The 14,551-nt window shown below is 36.8% G+C and overlaps 1 long non-coding RNA gene across 1 annotated transcript; it reads left to right on the top strand.

Moving 5' to 3' along the window:
- Positions 1-3,035: 3,035 nt before the first annotated feature.
- On the top strand, positions 3,036-14,100 carry LOC311431219. The gene is made up of 4 exons (XR_014689312.1): positions 3,036-3,181; positions 10,743-10,920; positions 12,482-12,627; positions 13,676-14,100. It is a non-coding gene; the product is annotated as an uncharacterized lncRNA (long non-coding RNA).
- The last annotated feature ends 451 nt before the right edge of the window (positions 14,101-14,551 follow it).

Raw genomic sequence — 14,551 nt, 5'->3', positions numbered from 1 at the left:
GAATATACAGTCAAAAACACTTGATTTTATTATCACTGAATAAAGAAACTGGGAAAATATAGTATTAGCTAACAAAATAGTCAGTAGGGATAAGAAAGGTGTATCACAAAAATTATTATGAGAGGTGCAGATTATTGAGATTTAGGCATGCTTAAACTTCAAGATAAAAGTTTGAATTATTTTTCTATACCAGTGGCATAACATTTTTGGTGTATTTTTTAATATTTTTTTTCTCCTTTTTTTTTTTTTTTTTCTTTTTCCTCTTATTCAGATTGAATTCAATGAGTAAAATATCTTCTGTCAAATGTGAAATACATTCCTAAAGAAAAAACACTATCATATACTGAAGGGTCTGATATTATGGTGTAATAAGTAAAATACTCCTGATATGATGTGGTGGTTTTACCCAGCTGGACAGCTGAGCTCAACCACATCTGCACTCTCACTACCCCTCCTCAAAGGGAAAGGGGGAGACAATACGATGAAAAGTGCTCAAGTGTTGAGATAAGGACAGGGAGATCACTCAGCAATTATCATCATGGGAAAAAGACTCAGCACAGGGAGATTAATGAAATTTATTTCCTATTACTAACAAGCTACTGCATTGAGAAGCAAACAAACAAACAAAATAACACAACAAACTACAAACACTGTCTCCCCATCCATCCTCTTCTACCTCCTCCACCTAAGCAGCACATGGGAATGGGAGCTGCGGTCAGTCCCTAATGCTTTGTCTTGGCCACTCTTTCTAGGTCACTCTCTGCCCCTGCTCCACGTGGGGTCCCTCTCATGGGATGCTGTCCTTCCTTAACTGATCCTACGTGGGCTTCCCACAGGCAGCAGCTCTTAAAGAACTGCTCCCAGTTGGATCCCTATCACGGGATCCATCTATTGAGAGCAAACTGCTCCAGCATGGGTTCCCCTACGAGTGGCAGCTTCCCCCAGCTCCCCTGGGGTTCCTCCCCATGGGCTGCAGCTCCAGCCCAGATTCTGTTCAGGGGTGATGGTGTGTGGGTGGATGGTGGTTAGGAGGCTCTCCATGGGCTGCAGCCTCCTTCAGGAGGTTCTCTCATAGAGGTGCAAACAACATTGCTTATTGGTTTGGCTCTGGGAAGCAGCGGGTCCCCTTGGAGCCAGCTGAAACTGGCCCTTATCTAACATAGGGCAGCTTCTGGATTCTTCTCATAACAGTCACACTCACAGACCCTCACTACCAAAACCTTACCACATAAAACCAATACATATGCATAAAATGCTATTGTAATTCAGGTTACATCTTCACTTTAAATAAGTAGTGGTTGTAATTAAAGAGGCAACAAAGGTAAATTGAAATGCAGCACAGTTATTTTAATTCCTTAGATTCGCTGGTTTCTGAAAAGTCCTGCAGATAGCAACATGCTAGAAGAATAATGTTACAGGTTGTTCTTAACACAAAGAAAATAATGGAGTTTGAACTCATATGACTTTATCATAAACAGATAACGTCAAAGGAAACCCTGAACCCTTTCCACTGTATAAATACGCTGTCACCTCCTTTCTGGGTCTTTCTTATTATTGGTTCTGTAACTATTTTTCTTTTCTCTTTTTCCTCCTTAAATATGTTTTAAGCAGTCTGATTTTATATAAATAGCATTTCCTGTCCCTAGACTAAATGATTTCACACCACTACTCAAAATTATTTATTATCTTAATTTTTGGTGTTATATACATACTTGTATTTCTTTTACTATTCCTATTATTATGTTTTGGTATTTTCAGTGCATTCTTGGCATAAGAAAAATGATATCTTCATGTCAGGATTGATTTATAAATCTTTAAGACACGTCTTAGTGTTTTACATTTGAAGCACTTTTTCCTTTTTTTAGTAGATCATATATATCTTTTAACTTCCCCCATATATACTAAGAGCTTAAAAAACAAACGGCAAAAACAAACCTTCCTAAGAGCTATAGTCAGAATGTTACAGATTGTCTTTCTGTTTTGAATGAAGACACTAAGAAAATAAGAACGAATCTATGGGTCACACAAATTCACAGTTCTCTTTGGTATTAGAAGATAGAGTTACATACATGTATATGTATTTCCTAATCAATATATTAGAATCAGAGATATTACAGACAAAATTAACCAGAAATTTTGACTTATTCTGGTGAGATATTGCTTAAGAATTCTGACTCCATATTTATTAATATAATTCATGACATTTTTAATAAGGTTTAATTGAAAAAAACAAAAAACAAAAAACCTTTACTAATGTTATATTCTATGAGTGTATTGCAAAATTCCGGTTATTTCTTTAATACAACATAATTATTAAATATTTAGCTGACAGATGATGTGTTCACAAAAGCTAGCTTGAGCCTAAGAAGTAAAAATTCATATTTTTAAACTCAAAATTCTCAAAATAAACTCCTTAGTTCTCACCATCAAGTCACTTTGAGCTGACAATAATGGTTACATAGTCATACTGTGATATTAGGTCAAGTGTGGTGGTTTTACCGTGCTAGGCAGCTAAACACCACAACCACTCTCTCATTCCCCCTCCTGAGATGAGGAGGGGAAGAAGTAAAATAAAGAACAACTCACGGGTTGAGATAAGGATAATTTAATTAAAGGGAAAAAAAAATTACTAAGGAAAGATTATTATTAACTAAACAATTTAACTAAAAGAGAAAAAAAAAAAAAAGGAAAGGAAAAAGGGAAAAAAATATAAAAAATAATAAAAAAATAAAAAATTAAAAATAAAGGCTGTGTGTAAGTGCAGAGGAAATTACTCTCTACTTCCCACAAATGAGCGATGCTTGACCACGTCCTTCAAGCAGGGCCTCAATGGCCTCAACGCACATAGCTGGTGTTCAGGAGGAGGACCAACGTTTTCACAATGAGAGCTCACCCTGCCCTTCTTCTTCCTGTTTCCATCTTTTATTTCTGAGTGTGACATCATGGTATGGAATATCCCATTGGTTGGTTTAGGTCAGCTGCCCTGGTAATGTTTCTTTTCTCGCTTTTTTGCCCACCCCCTAGGAGGGTTAGACAGAGTCCTGATTCTGTACCAGCACTGCTCAGCAGCAGACACAACACTGGTGTGATACCGCTACTGTTCTAGCTACAAGTGCAGAGCACAGAACTGTATGGGCTGCTGCAGGGAAAGTTAACCTCCCAGCCAGACCCAGTACATCAGGTAAGAATCTTCTATCAGAAATATTTTGTGTAGTCAACATGACAGTCCTAGGTCCCACAGCCCTAAAAAACTAGGTCATTCAAACTCATTGTTACTTTTTTTTTTTTTTTTTTTTTTTTTTAAGCTAACAGTGAGCCACACTTTTTATTCATTTTGTGTATTTGTGTAAAATGCAGCTGACCACTTGTAAAGATGTAGAATATATTTTCAATTAGTAACATAATAAGCTTTAATTTGCCTCACAGTCTTCAGAAGATACTGGTGCAATTTTTTTTTCTATAGTCAAGCTGAACGCCAGCTCATCGCAGCTTCATTTGCTGCCTGTGTGAGAGATGGCTCTGCACGTCTATGGATGGATATTGACATTTCTAACTTGCAGTGACCAGTAAGTTATAGATATTCAGTTTCTGAGGTTTGATTTGAAATGCGTCTCTCTTGTTGTATTTTGCCATATTTTACTAACTGTGGTAATGTTCACCACTCAGAAAGAACCCAAAAGAGTAACACAATGTTTCCATATTAGGCTGCACAGCCTCGTTAGGATATTGGTAAGGCAAATTCCGAATCTGTGGAAAATTCTAGTGATAACAGTCCTATTCATAGAGGGGCATGAGGGATTGGGATACCCAGTTCCCGACAGACTTCACTAAAGAATATTTCTTCAAGAGTATTGAAAGTGTCCCCTTTGTACTGAGAACACAATTAAGTTTTTCTTTTGCCTTATTTGTTTGTTTATTTATTTATTTGTAGAACATAGTTGCCACATAATTTTATGTATACATAAGACCTTAGTAATATGCAAGACTCGTGAAAAATTGTTTGGGAAATGAAATGAAATCAAAATCTTCCTTCCTCTCATCAACTATGTCATCAGGACTTTCAGGAAAAAAAAAATATATATATTTTTTTGTCTCTGAAGCATGGGATGGACATTTTGTATCTTACACTTGTTATCAGAGAATACTGTACTTTGAAAAATTCTTGCCAAGCCCATCATTTTGCAAACCTTAATGAACTGACTTCATATATTTATCCTTCTCTGCATCTCCAGTCATAATGATAGTGTGTTTTTTTTTCTTTTTTTTTCCTTTTCTATCTTTCAAAAAAAATATTTTTATCAATGTTCTTTTAAAGGTTACCAATGTGGGATATTACATACCAGCTATATATTTTTCTTTGTTTGTTTGCTTCCATGATTTTCCTTTATATCTTGATTTCTCCTAATCTTGTTAAATAGTTTTAGCACCATGAACATGAAAACAACAGTGTATAGCATCCTCAATAGAGAAAAAAAAAAAAAAGTTAATTATTTTTTTTCTATGATTTTTTTTTTTTTTGGCCTTTATAATGTGCAACTCCAAAACCTAAATTCTTTGGCTTTCTTCTCTGATTCTGATTTTATCTTATAAAGTAAATGTTCCCCCTCCAGCCCTCCCCCCCCAGTGCTCATTTTCAATGTAAGTAAAAGCTTCTAAATAGTTTTGGAGTTTTCTGCTTTTCTTTAATTACTATGATTCTTGTCATGACTCTGATTTCTTTTTCTACTGTAAAATATTAGAATTTTCCCTGAATTTTCAGAAATAATAGTGGTGCTAATCTTTCTTTAGAACTAATAGAGATCCTAGCAAACAAGTTTCCAGAGAATCATAGAATAGTTACGGCCCCCTGGGGCTTTTGTCCCTCAAGCAGAAACACCTAGACAGTCAGTAATCATGGTCACTTGGCTTTTGAAGACCTCCAAGATCTACTCTTTTTTGGACTATTGGCTGATCACAGTTTTCTACTTTATTTTTATTTTTTTTCTCAATTTAAATCTTTCTTTAATTTTTTTTTCTCAGTTTTTGTTCCCAAATCTTCCGCTGTGGGAAGAAGAAAAAAAAAAAAAAAAAAAAAAAGGATGTCCCCCTCTCAGAACCCACAGTGTAACTGTGTAACTATGTAAGTGTTTTGATGTTTTGTACAGTAAGTAAGAGCTTGATAATATCTGTTACACTACGTAGAAACATACATATATATACATGTATATATTTTTGCAAGTGGTGGAAGGATAAAAACTACTCTGATAGCTGAAAAGTAAATTCCTTCATCTTTGCATCTGTCAGTTTTTGTATTGAATTTAGCTTATTAATTTTATTCTTGATACAAAACTTTAGCCAGTTAAATAGTTAAAGGAAGAGGAGGAGAGACATATTATAAACTCCACTAGAAAGTTACATTTTTCCTGATCCCCACCAGTTACTTCATTGCACCCCAAGACTCATTAAGGTATTATTGCTTAGTGGTAATATTGATGGTTACTACCTTTTGATAGAAATATTCTCTCTGACTGTAATTTCTGGGTAAGCCTAATTATTTACATTGTGTCTTTTTAGCAAAAATATTTTTGGTGACTGCATTTGACTAACAAATTCAGAACAGGGTGTTTCATTCTTCCTAAATTAAAATGGAGATCTGCTGCTGTTGGAGCTAGTACAAAATGCTTGCTTGGCAGAAAGGTTGCACCTTTCTATATCACCATATTTTTTTTGCTTCAGCAGTTAGCATTTGAAGATAGTGTAAAACATACAGATTATGATGAAAAGACATTGGGGAATTGAAAACTTTTCCAGTTCAAAGAATGGTCTCTGTGTTTTGATGATTAAAAAACCCTCAAAAACACCAATTCTGTCATGGTTGCCACATTGTCCAGCAGCTGGAAACTCATCTGGGGACCTTCTAGTTAATAAAAAAGGAGGACCAAAGAAAACATAAGTCCACTACTTGATGGGGAAGGTCACCTCACGGATGAGGACATAGGCAAAACAGAGACATTTAATGCCTTCTTTTCCTCTGTCTTCAATGCTGATGATGGGCTTCGGGACCCAGGGTGCCCTGAGCTGGAAGACCATGATGGTAGGAATGATAAACTCCCAACCGACACTGAATGTGTGTGGGATTAGCTGCTCCGCCTGGATCCATACAAGTCCATAGGTCTGGATGGGATCCATCCCAGGGTGCTTAAAGAGCTGGCTGACGTCATCGCGGGACCTCTCTCAATTATTTTTCAATGATGTTGGGAATCTGGAGAGGTCCCAGTAGACTGGAAGCTGGCAAATGTTGTACCAATTTTCAAGAAGGGTAAGAAAGAAGACCCTGGCAATTACAGGCCTGTCATTCTCACATCAGTTCCTGGTAAAATTATGGAGAAGATAATCCTTGAAGTCACTGAAGTGCACCTGGGGGACAATGCAGTCATTGGTCCTAGACAACACAGGTTCACAAGGAGTAGGTCTTGTTTGACTAACTTGATTTCCTTTTATGATAAGATCACCAATCTAGTAGGTCAAGGGAAACCAGCTGATGTGATCTTCTTGGACTTCATCAAGGCTTTTTACATGTTTTCCCATAGGATCCTACTGGACAAAATGTCCAGCATAGAACTAAACAAAAACATAATCTGATGGGTGAGCAATTGGCTGACGGGCAGGGCTCAAAGGGTTGTGGTAAGCGGGGCCGCATCAGGATGGCGAATGGTCACTAGTGAGGTCTCTCAAGGCTCCATTTTAGGGTCAGTACCCTTCAATGTTTTAAAAATGATTTTCATGTAGGACTAGGTGTTTTGAGCAAATTTGCTGATGATACCGAACTTGGAGGAGATGTAGACTTGGCTGAGGGTAGAAAGGCCTTGCAGACAGATCTGGACAGATTGGAGAGCTGGGTGATCACCAAATGCATGAAGTTTAACAAAGGCAAGTGCTGTGTCCTACACCGGTGACGGGGCAACTCTGGCTATACATACAGACTGGGCAACGAGACAGTGGAGAGCAGCCCTGCAGAGAGGGATCTGGGGGTTGTGGTTGACAGCAAGTTGAATGTGAGCCAGCAGTGTGCCCTGGCATGCAGAAGGGCCAACTGTATCTTGGGGTTCATCAAGCACGGCATCACTAGTCAGTTGAGGGAAGTGATTGTCCTGCTCTAGTCCGCGCTGGTGCAGCCTCACTTTGCGTACTGTGTGCAGTTCTGGGCACCACTACAAAAAAAATTTAAAGCTGTTGGAGAGTGTCCAGAGGAGGTCAATGAAGATGGTGAAGGGCCTAGAGGGGAAGATGTATGAGGAGCGGTTGAGGTCACTTGGCCTGTTCAGCCTGGAGAAGAGGAAGCTGAAGAAAGACCTCATTGCAGTCCACAGCTTCCTCCCGAGGGGGAGTGGAAGGGCAGGTGCCAACCTTTTCTCCTTAATCACCAGTGATAGGACCCGTGGGAATGGTATCAAGCTGAGGAAGGGGAGGTTTAGGCTGGACATCAGGAAGAGGTTCTTCACCGAGAGGGTGGTCGCACACTGGAACAGGCTTCCCAGCAAAGCAGTCACTGCACCAAGCCTCTCTGAATTTAAGAAGTGTTTGGACTGTGAACTTAGTCACATGGTCTAAAATTTTGAGTAGACCTGTGTGGTGCCAGGAGTTGGACTTGATGATCGTTATGGGTCCCTTCCAACTCAGGATATTTTATGTTTCTATGAATATAGACTACCAAAATTTTACCTTCCTTGAGTTCCTCCTCCTAAATGTTTTAGAAGTTGTTTGAGGAGAGATTCCCATAACAATTATGCAATCAACTCTATTAAAGCAAAACAAAACAAAACAAAACAAAAAAAACTACATATTTTTCTCTGTAACTGAATTATTTTCAGATTTATTATTATTATTATTTTCAGTGATCTTCCCAGCAGTGCTCAGCATTTCTGTGGTCTCTAGAAAACCTGATCATTTTTTCCTAAGCAATTAAATCACTGTCAACAGTTACATTCTCAGGGTTAACCAACTTAAAACCACAATCAATTCATGTAATTGAGACTGTGCAGTATACTATTTCTATGGTAGTCAGTCTAGAACACCTACTTTTTCTTTCATAATTTTTTTTTCCTACCTTCTGAGATATAATCCTATATCATCATAAATCTTTTCAATTTATCAAAGGCTATTCTCAAAACTGTCTTTAGCAAAGCCTTAAGCTTTTTCAGTTTTGGATTACAGAATTTACACATGATCCAAATTCCTCGTATCTTTCCAAACAGTTCCATACAAGAGCTTAGCACACCATACAAGAGCTTAGCACACATCCAAACATCTGTAGAGCTGGGTATCTCTCCTTCTCTCTTTTATTTCTGTCTTAAAAGCTGGTATTATGCATGTACAGATTACTACGCTTTTAATATGGTTTGAAAAGGTGGATAAATGTAACATTTTCTGGAACTGTTGTTTTGGAAAGTAGGCATAACAAGTGGCATGAATTTGTATTGATAAGGTTCATCAGATAATTAACACTGGCTTTAATAGGTACTGCCAAACTAATGTTAGAAAAAAAAAATCTTGACAAAAAAGACATCAGTCTTCTCCTCTTGTGTAGAGATAAAACATACACACAGACAACTAGCTCCATTTATATTGTAGTTCCTTTGCTAGACATAGACCAAAAACTACAGGTTGTGTTAAGTTCACACTGTCTCCAGTGTGTCCTCCCCCAAGGCACATTACTTCAATACTGATGTTGAACATACGTCTGTAATCACAACCACATTCTCTCTTCCCATGTTGGTACCATCCCTCTGCTCTAATGCAACACAGTCTCCCCTTTCTCTCCCTTCTCAATCTTCTTCCTGCTTAATGTATTTAAATCAGCTGGCTGTGTGAAAGCTGTAGGTTGCATTTATGATGTGGTGTGTTAACAATCAGACTTCTGAATGGAATTTTCCATATGCATCACTGCTTCCACCTGCAAAGACCCTGCGGTGTTAGAGCTCTGCTTAATTCTGTGAAGGACTCTGAAACATCTGAGTTAGCTGTCCATTATTTACAACATTATGCATTTCTCCAGCACCCTGAGAATTCTCTTGAGACAAATCTATGCCTATAGCTTTTGTTTGTTTATTTGTTTTGCTTTGTTTTATTATGTTACTTTATTTTCCTTTGCCTTAGTCATTATGGACAACATTGGTTATATGTAAAGATTTGTATTAATAAATCTGACAAGAAAAATGAAGAGACTGTATTAAAACCTTTCTAGTAAAAAAGTACATGCAATCCAGAATCTTAATTTTATGTTATTAAAATTTTGACTGAAAGTAAATTTAAAAATTAACTTATTTTTTTCGTGCTGTTAAGTAAGATGAAACTTGATATACATGTATAGCAGATGTAATTCAAAATGAAAGTGATAGGAAATTGCCTTCTCATTTTCATGGCCAGTGAATAAAGCTTTTTTTTTTTTCTCTTTTTTTTTTTTTATTATTATTTATAGTACTTGCCCTTTGTTATTTGTTTCTAGACAAATTTACTCTTCATTTACTATTCTGGCTTTTAATGAGAAGCTGCATCAAGATGTTTTGGCAAGCATGGCACTTCTATTTCCCACACTTTCTTCTGCTGTTCAAGATCTCATTCCAGCTTCCAGTGCTTTCTTCATCTCATTCCCACTCTGGTCATTTGGGTTCTTTAGGGCTACCACTGCCACTATCTACTTATCTCACCAAGTCAGAAGCAATTGTCATTAGAAATACGACATATTTTTCCCTTCTTAGCAAAGCTCGCTGTACTCTCTGATGCTAATTTATGGATTGCATTCAGCTGTAATATTGCATTTTTGTCCATAGTTGCTTATTTTGATCCATTTCTAGGCAGAAAAATGCCTCCCTTCCCTTCCCTTCCCTTCCCTTCCCTTCCCTTCCCTTCCCTTCCCTTCCCTTCCCTTCCCTTCCCTTCCCTTCCCTTCCCTTCCCTTCCCTTCCCTTCCCTTCCCTTCCCTTCCCTTCCCTTCCCTTCCCCTTCCCCTTCCCCTTCCCCTTCCCCTTCCCCTTCCCCTTCCCCTTCCCCTTCCCCTTCCCCTTCCCCTTCCCCTTCCCCTTCCCCTTCCCCTTCCCCTTCCCCTTCCCCTTCCCCTTCCCCTTCCCCTTCCCCTTCCCCTTCCCCTTCCCCTTCCCCTTCCCCTTCCCCTTCCCCTTCCCCTTCCCCTTCCCCTTCCCCTTCCCCTTCCCCTTCCCCTTCCCCTTCCCCTTCCCCTTCCCCTTCCCCTTCCCCTTCCCCTTCCCCTTCCCCTTCCCCTTCCCCTTCCCCTTCCCCTTCCCCTTCCCCTTCCCCTTCCCCTTCCCCTTCCCCTTCCCCTTCCCCTTCCCCTTCCCCTTCCCCTTCCCCTTCCCCTTCCCCTTCCCCTTCCCCTTCCCCTTCCCTCCCCCATCCTACCCTTTGGTCTGAATTACAGGATTCATTTCATATTGCAAGGGTATTATTTGTTTTCAAATAATTCAGTTTCTTATTAATAATTTTCTATACTCTTTGTAAGATAATTAAAGCTATATGTATTTCCTCTAATCTGTGAATACAAACTAAATGTATTTATTTAGCCTATCTATTTATTTAGATATTATCTCTGCCTATCTCTGCTCTTATAATAGCAAGCTTTGGAAGCAAGAACAACTTTTCATTTCAGGCTTTATGAAAGTGTTTTTGTACTATATGTGCCAAGTAAAACACACATTTTTCAACATCAACAATATAACATCTCCTTTAGTAAACATATAATGTTTCAGTGAGTGAAAGAATTCGTAACACAAGCTCAGCAAGTTGAACAGAATTGAATCAGAAATGAAGAGGACAAGACAAGGAAGGAGAGAGTGAGCTAACCATCTAAGGCACAGCCATATCCAGAATTGTCTACCAGCCACCTCATCCTTGGAGAGAAACAAGTAATGGTTACACCTGCTACAGGTAATGTCTTCCTGGAAATCAGCACAGGAGGGGCAATTTAAGCTCCTAAATTGCTTCTTTGCTACTTTCATGCATACTGCACAACAAATATTTGTCAGTCTCACAATGTTTTAACCTGCCCCTCAAAATAGAGAAGGTACAGTAAAATTAAGACTCTTCAGAAATAAATTAAAACAGAAAGACAGACTATTTTTAGAAGACTAGAAAAAAACACAACAACAACAACAACAACAAACATATGAAAAGTTAAATATCTGTCATTGTCCTCAACTGGCCAGAACTCTAATGTTATGAAGTGCTCTTGAAGGATTAACATGAGAAGTATACCCAGTAAAATGATTCAGCTGTTCACCCTCTAAAAATATACTGACACTTTCCTCTAGATTTGCTTGTATCAATGTTCAACTGTAAACAATGTTCAACATAAACAAAGAATTCTAGGTATTGACCAGGTTACTGTTTCCTGTATACATACTGTCTTGTACAAGTGGTCCTTTTCTCTTAAGAAGGACTTCCGTGAACCAAGACAAACAATAATAAAATAAAAACAACTAAGTACTAAGAAGGAGTTACCAGCTGCAGAGAAATAAATACTGGGAGAAAATTTATATTGGTAGCAAAATGCTACCAATAAAAAAACAAAACCTGTCACAACAACAAACTTAGTACATGGGTTTATTCTCTCAGGGCAATTTTTTTTTTTTTTTTTTTTTTTTTTTTTTTTTTGTGTAGTACAGATAGAAACGGTCCTGATTCAAGGTCATGCTATTATACGCAATATAGGATTTTGGTAGAAGCACACTAGACTATTGTGGAAGGTCTGGAACTTGAGAGATTTATTATTTTTTTTTTTCACAGTCCTATGAACACGTCTTCACCTCAGCTGTAAATCTTTAAAAATAAAACAAAATAAAATAAAATAAAATAAAATAAAATACAACAACAAAATAAAACAACAAAAGACGCAAAATTAATATTTCAGTATGACTTGAAACATCTAAAGCTATACCAAAATATTTGGTCATTTTAACTAATTTGCTGTTTTTACATTATCATTTCTGTACTTATATTTAAGTTAGTCATATATAATCTTATGTTACCAAATGTGCAAATTTAAATTTTAGCATTTCCCTCTATGTGAGACAAGTAGGACACAATTAATGAGATCAGCAGACACTCCTCTGGCACTATCCAGTTGATGCATTAAGAACTTCAACATAAGACTAGTTTTCAGAACCAAATATTTTATGTAGCAGAGTACCTAAGAATAAACAGAAAAACAAACAAACAAACAAAAACAGTGCATATATGTCTTTACCTTTCCTTTCTATTTCTGACACTCATTCTTGTAGTTAAAAAAAAAAAAAGTGAAATAGTATATCTCGAAATATGTGTCTGTTTTCTGAGAACATGTTCTCTGACTTGATTTTCTGTCTAATAAGACATGTTATGTTCTTGCTTGGAAGGTTTCTCATGACAGTCTAGGCTGACTTTTTTCTTTATTCATCAATAAGTTGTCAATACTTTAGTGTGCACCTGCTAAATGAGTTACTTTTCATAGAAGTTTGAAGAGGAGCGAAGTTGCCAGATGGCCGTTTAATTTAAAAGATGTTTCTGAGGTCAGAAACAACCGGCAAAACAAAAAGAAGAACTGTCTATATTGAATTCACAAGCAGATGCAGGACAAGCAAAAATGAAACCACACAGGTGAGGTATGAGAAAAGCTGAGAGTAGAACAATTAGTGCATTATAACAACAGGACTTGCGATCAGAATAGGTGAAGTGACTGTTTCTATCCTTTGTCCAGTCTGACTATTGTATTATCTTCCCTTCTTATCTCAGTTATAGCATACAGAAGGCCAAGATTTGATACACATATTTCTTTACCAGTTAGTTGGTAGCTATTAATATTTTTTCATTATATGAAAACAATGGGACTGTAAACCTGGGTTGATAGACCACTTCAGTTGTAGAAGTGTGTATGTTTCTGGGAAAATGAGACTCATTGCAGAATTGTATACTTAGATGTAATTATTCCCCAAATTAGTTAACAGTCCTGGTTAACAGTTCAGTAGGAAAGATTCAGCGAGCAGTGTTCACAGTATCTTTAGTGCCAAAGGCTTCATCAGTTTTTCTTTGTCCAAATAAACACATAAGTTGACCAAAAACACTTGAGATATTTTTAAGGCTGTATTTTGTCTGAGAATGAGCAATCATTTTAAAACAAAGTCTATTCAAGTGTATTATGAGCCATGAGGAACCTAACCTCCTAGCTAATAAAGGAATATTATTTTTATTTCAAAAACATGTATATTTTCTCCCTCTATTTTACGACATTTTCATGACCTTCAAATCTTAAATTCCCACTACGAGAAAGTTTCTTAGTTCATATTCCAAGATCAAAGCCATGCTGTTCCTTCGTTGTTGGTAGCAGTTGTGAAGACAGATTTCTGAAAATTCCAGAAGATGCTACAAGATTTCCGTATAAATAAACTCTGTATAAGTAAAGTAAAAATAACTAACCAGCAAAACCATAAGCTATATGCTTGCTTGATTGTGTAAGGGGATATTTAACAGGTTCCTCTAGTAACCACCTTTCCACAAGATACATTAACTTGCTTCTTGCTTTACAAAAACCTCCTCAGGTCTCTTTTTGTTCATAGTGTAAAAGACGGAGCTACACTCATGAAAACTTTATAACTTCCATAAATAGCATCTTTGCAATAATATAAACAGAGGTCTCTTCCTACCCCAGAGTAATTCATTACTGGGAGGAAGAAAAAAGGGTCACAGACAACAATACTCTTGGATTTCATGTGAAAAATCCATTTATTTGCATTGTCAGAGAAAAATAATTGGAAGATAAAAGAAGAATACTGAAGACTGCTCTGTTTTTCCCTGGTTATTTTATTTTCATTTTTTCAAACTTTTTAAATACAAACAAAAATCATTATATGAAGAAAATGAGATAAATTATTTTAAAATAAGTAGCAAGTATGTTTCTTTCTTTTATTTATTTTTTTAATAAATAGACTACTTAAATTATTATTCATTCTGTGATATACCAGTATTTACTTACAATTTTACATATATTATGTAAAAGTGTCACAGATTAATCAAGAAATAGTGAAAACATAATTATATAAATTAAAATAAATTCAGCTTTCATTCAAATAAAATTTTATTTTATTTATTTATTTATTTATTTTCAGAACAGAAGATATTTTATAACGTTACAAATTTCTTAAATGGATATCTTTTGAAATGAGAGCCACTGAATAATTTTCATATTTTCATAGAATTCTGAATCTTGTCAACCTCTGAACTGAGTTCTGAAAGCTGAATCAAGAAGCATGGCAGTAACCCATATAAGCTGTTGGGAAGTGAAGTAATTCACATTAACATACAAAACAACCCATCTTATTGTGTCATTACTTGCATCTCAATTACAAGTGTCTCATGTTGTACTGGACAAAGAAGTGGGATAGCAGTGGCTGTGGAGGGAGAAAATGAAGGGAATGAGTTCAAAATATGAAGTCATCAATATCACAGAATCACAGAATCATGGAATTTCTAGGTTGGAAGAGACCTCAAGATCATCGAGTCCAACCTCTGACCTAACGCTAGCAGT

The sequence above is a fragment of the Aythya ferina genome (genome assembly GCF_964211825.1).
Source record: "Aythya ferina genome assembly, chromosome: 1".
Taxonomy (NCBI): Eukaryota; Metazoa; Chordata; class Aves; order Anseriformes; family Anatidae; genus Aythya; species Aythya ferina.
This window is presented reverse-complemented; position numbering and strand designations above follow the sequence as displayed.